The sequence below is a fragment of the Schistosoma haematobium genome, chromosome 7 (assembly GCF_000699445.3).
Source record: "Schistosoma haematobium chromosome 7, whole genome shotgun sequence".
NCBI lineage: Eukaryota > Metazoa > Platyhelminthes > Trematoda > Strigeidida > Schistosomatidae > Schistosoma > Schistosoma haematobium.
The window spans coordinates 13,191,103-13,197,102 of NC_067202.1; positions in this window are offsets into that span (position 1 = coordinate 13,191,103).

Sequence of the window (6,000 nt, forward strand, 5' to 3'; positions counted from 1 at the left end):
GTGTCGCTTGCATTGACTGGAACTGTGCACGTTTTATTGTGAATTGAAGCACTCTTACAGAATTGGAAACACTGTGTTAAGAAGCAACTAAATATTATCTTTTGAATGAATCTGTGCGTGTTCTATCCAGATAGGATATAATAAAATTTAACTGTTGCGACTGGTGGTTTTCTCACATTCTTTATCAACTTATCTATTTACTGTACATTCGATTTGATCAATTGAACAATTATTGGTTGAATAAATGAGTAGTAATGCTTGTTTAAGCAATGATGTACATTTGTATTGGTAATGAAATCTAGAACCGTCATTCACCTAATCACCTTGATGTGATTTCAACTGGGCAATCGCACGTATCTACAAAATCTGGACAGTTATTCTGCAGTTCAAAACTTAGTTTGAATTCTACAGTTCTAAACAAATATTGAATGATCGAAGTGGTTTAGCTAACGTTTCATGAATTTCGGTTGTCGTTTCTGAAGTTGTTTTGCCGCTTTGCTCGTGATGCCAAACACTCGTCAAAGCAAAACCAGCTCAAGGCTCGTTGGTATAATGGAGCCAAATTTAATGATGGACCCATTTTTAGAAGGAGCGTTCCTTTTGACGATTTGTGTGTCATATTTCAGACTCAAATGGGGTTGATTGTCAAGATGGTGATTTTTGTAGTAAATAGATGTCAGATGACGTAATAACTTTTAGTTTATATGAGTAGATACCTCATTTTGCAACCAAATGAAATCTAAGTTTGTTGCTAGAAATACGACAGTTCACAAAGAAATAATGGCTCTTCTCAAAGCCCCTCAAATTACTTAGACAGGACGAATGATTCATTTGTGGAGATAGGTCTGACAAGCTTATTTTGTAAATAGTTTTTAATATTATTGTTATTTATCTTGTCAATTTCTCAATACATGTACATTTATCATGAAATGATTGTGCCTGTTGTTTTAGTAAATGACCTTAAACACATTTTCCGTTGTGATTCTAACATAGCGTGACATACCGTGGCTGGCTAACAAATACACTGCTTCTCTCACATTCCTCGTTCTACTTTTATTCGAGATTGAGTTAACCGAGATCTAAAACAAATATTATTTACATTCATAGACTGTGAGAGCGAATACATCATACCTTACTTTGGATTACACTACTGGGGAGTTCATCGATACGTTTGGAATTACCAAGCATCTATAATTGTGAACTTATTGTACCCGATTAAAGCCGAACACGCATCATTTTGGGTGAACTTAAGTAAAGTCCCATTTTTATTGTATTTGTAACATTTTACTGATATATATTAATATTACTATTGCTTTTTATAACTTTGTTGAGACTGTTTGCGTTTATATATCGTCTGGTCCACCATACATCTCTTATAGTTTGTACAAATTAACAACAAATAATTCAACCACTTGACTATTCTCGTCCTGTGAAATTTCACTTTTTACCCCCACATGACTGAAATGTGATCTCTTGGATTAATATGAAGAAGTAAAGTCTTCTTCTCTGAAAATGCCACGTCCTTCGGTTTACTGCGAATATCATTTCAGAAGAGTTTTTAAAAACTGTCTTATTGTATCATGTTTCGCACCGTTCCTGCTAATATACCGCATTTTACACCGTCCTTGCGTAAATTTCGAACAGTTCAAATTGAAATGATTCAAAACACTCAACTCAATGCTGAAGACGTGCTACTTAACTATCGTTGATGAATCATAAGTTTTGCGTACCAATGAGAATAACTGTACAATTTGGATTTTCTCTTTGTGCAATGTGGATGGAAATTGGTAACTATATCAATCTACTTCAACAGTTTGAGTACAACGGATAGAATTACCAAGAAGGAGAGCACTAATGACACATCTCTTTTAGCCTGTACAATTTCAAAATAAATACCTTACTATCTGACTAACTTCACACTGTGAAATTTCACTGCTGTTTCCTTCTTGACTTCATTGTTCTCTTTATCTGTAACATGAAGAAGTTAAATTTTCCATAGTCACAATTCTATATCTTCCATAGGGCTGTGAGTATTTTTTCAGAGCAGCCCAATTTCATCTTGTTTACTATCGTTGCTGGTAATATACCTTGTTTTACATCTTACGTGTATAAACCGATAACAGTACAGATTGATCTAGATCGAAAACCGTTCAGCGAATTACTGAACATGTGCGACCAAAACGTGTTTGGCGAACGAGAAATTCTGCGTAGCAATGCGGATAGCTGTGCAATATAGTATAAACGAATGAATTTTAGTGTTTGAATATAAATACGAGTGAAAAAGAATACATGTAATTGGTGAGCTTCTCAGCAAATACAGTCATTGCCCTAGCAACAAGAGTGTTAATACTGTACGTTTGTTATTCTCACTATTTCATCTAGTTCCAATTACCACGCTGTAAAGATGTAGTCGCAAACAAATCGCCAAAGCAAACACTTTTGTGAATTCGCAAAAATGAGGGTGATCACATTGGTTTCACTGAACATTGTCCCGCTAATGGCGTCAAAATATATATTGTCAACAGATTTCGAGTGGAAAAACCGTGAAAAAAATTCCTTACGACCTCTAAAAGGGCTACAGTAAACAGTTCTTGTTGTGGATGCGGAGGAATAGACCAATTATTATCATGTTAAGTCCAATGGTGTCCTTGGACTTTAAATGGACATTTCCTATTGGTCGATATCTGTTCACTTGTTGAGTATTGTACAAAATGTTGTTTTCTATTCTATGGTACGATGTGGTATGCTTGGTTAGTATATAAATAGAGTATGTTTGAAATATAATGATTCATATATCAAAGGCTGTGGCTTGTGTTCTGGACTCAACCAACTGGGCTAGACAGGGAAGTGGGACCAATCAGGACTGTAGGCCGTTCGTTCGTGTTTACGTGTCACTGAAATCGATCGATAAGTACGCTGCTCTCTAATTTTCTAGTCAAGGACACAACAATTAGCACAGGGTAGAAAACGACAGCAACTTAAAGTCATAACAAATGGCGACGGGGATGGGATAAAAAAATTGAACCTTGTAATTGGACGAGATTCAGGCTAATTGTTTCAACCAATCAGCATCCAGATTGTCATCAGCGTCCTTGAGCAACATTGGTCATTATTCCTACAGTCAATTTTCATTGCAGGTGCTGAAAAAAAATGACTACCTTTTCCGGTCAATTACAGCTTCTACTTGAGCAACAACAGCAGCGCTTCAAAAATAGCCAGTTGAATTTTTTAGAAAATTTACGCACACTGTTGGTAAATTTTCCATGTTTCGGAAATGCAACAGAAGTTGATAAGTTCATTTCTCATCTGCAGACTGATCTGGAAAACAACTGCAGAACATATGAAGCTGTTTATAAAAGCCTCTGTGAATCCTGGACGACCAGTGATGTAAACGAGAAAGTAATTCATGATACGCCCAGTTGTCCAGAAATGTCAAATTCGGAAACATTCCCTGTCGTGGGTTCAAATCCCACTGTTCCTGAAACATGTACAGACAGTGATGTACCCAGCTCACAGGAAGAAGATCTCTTATTAAATGCCCATAAATTAATTACAGTACCCTCGCACAAAGAAACAGGAAACAAATTGTGCAGTATAATGTGTCTAGCTGTTCCAAACGGTCCTCATCAGTCAACAACAGGAGATTCTGATGAATCTTATCATCCAGATCCTCTTGTACCAGAAAATGTGTTAGATGTATCAAATGATGATCAGAAATCTAATACAATTTTGATAGATGTTGATTATCTCAGTGATCAACTGTTTACAAATGAGATTTTCAACAAATCCCATGATAATGTTCCAGAAGAATCAAACGTTGATGACCTCATATCAAGCGACATTGATCCCCACTATTTAATCACTTTCAGTGACTTCTCTGTTCAATCTGACAATTATGTGTTAAATAAAGCCAAATTAATTTTAACTTGGGGATATGAGGACCCAACATTATTTCGTGGGGAAGGATGAACCCAGAAAATTTCAAAATCCGGATATCAACTCCGGATCTTCAGAAAAAAGAGAGGTGTTGTGGATGCGGAGGAATAGACCAATTATTATCATGTTAAGTCCAATGGTGTCCTTGGACTTTAAATGGACATTTCCTATTGGTCGATATCTGTTCACTTGTTGAATATTGTACAAAATGTTGTTTTCTATTCTATGGTACGATGTGGTATGCTTGGTTAGTATATAAATAGAGTATGTTTGAAATATAATGATTCATATATCAAAGGCTGTGGCTTGTGTTCTGGACTCAACTAACTGGGCTAGACAGGGAAGTGGGACCAATCAGGACTGTAGGCCGTTCGTTCGTGTTTACGTGTCACTGAAATCGATCGATAAGTACGCTGCTCTCTAATTTTCCAGTCAAGGACACAACAATTAGCACAGGGTAGAAAACGACAGCAACTTAAAGTCATAACAAATGGCGACGGGGATGGGATAAAAAAATTGAACCTTGTAATTGGACGAGATTCAGGCTAATTGTTTCAACCAATCAGCATCCAGATTGTCATCAGCGTCCTTGAGCAACATTGGTCATTATTCCTACAGTCAATTTTCATTGCAGGTGCTGAAAAAAAATGACTACCTTTTCCGGTCAATTACAGCTTCTACTTGAGCAACAACAGCAGTGCTTCAAAAATAGCCAGTTGAATTTTTTAGAAAATTTACGCACACTGTTGGTAAATTTTCCATGTTTCGGAAATGCAACAGAAGTTGATAAGTTCATTTCTCATCTGCAGACTGATCTGGAAAACAACTGCAGAACATATGAAGCTGTTTATAAAAGCCTCTGTGAATCCTGGACGACCAGTGATGTAAACGAGAAAGTCATTCATGATACGCCCAGTTGTCCAGAAATGTCAAATTCGGAAACATTCCCTGTCGTGGGTTCAAATCCCACTGTTCCTGAAACGTGTACAGACAGTGATGTACCCAGCTCACAGGAAGAAGATCTCTTATTAAATGCCTATAAATTAATTACAGTACCCTCGCACAAAGAAACAGGAAACAAATTGTGCAGTATAATGTGTCTAGCTGTTCCAAACGGTCCTCATCAGTCAACAACAGGAGATTCTGATGAATCTTATCATCTAGATCCTCTTGTACCAGAAAATGTGTTAGATGCATCAAATGATGATCAGAAATCTAATACAATTTTGATAGATGTTGATTATCTCAGTGATCAACTGTTTACAAATGAGATTTTCAACAAATCCCATGATAATGTTCCAGAAGAATCATACGTTGATGACCTCATATCAAGCGACATTGATCCCCACTATTTAATCACTTTCAGTGACTTCTCTGTTCAATCTGACAATTATGTGTTAAATAAAGCCAAATTAATTTTAACTTGGGGATATGAGGACCCAACATTATTTCGTGGGGGAGGATGAACCCAGAAAATTTCAAAATCCGGATATCAACTCCGGATCTTCAGAAAAAAGAGAGGTGTTGTGGATGCGGAGGAATAGACCAATAATTATCATGTTAAGTCCAATGGTGTCCTTGGACTTTAAATGGACATTTCCTATTGGTCGATATCTGTTCACTTGTTGAATATTGTACAAAATGTTGTTTTCTATTCTATGGTACGATGTGGTATGCTTGGTTAGTATATAAATAGAGTATGTTTGAAATATAATGATTCATATATCAAAGGCTGTGGCTTGTGTTCTGGACTCAACTAACTGGGCTAGACAGGGAAGTGGGACCAATCAGGACTGTAGGCCGTTCGTTCGTGTTTACGTGTCACTGAAATCGATCGATAAGTACGCTGCTCTCTAATTTTCCAGTCAAGGACACAACAATTAGCACAGGGTAGAAAACGACAGCAACTTAAAGTCATAACAAATGGCGACGGGGATGGGATAAAAAAATTGAACCTTGTAATTGGACGAGATTCAGGCTAATTGTTTCAACCAATCAGCATCCAGATTGTCATCAGCGTCCTTGAGCAACATTGGTCATTATTCCTACAGTCAATTTTCATTG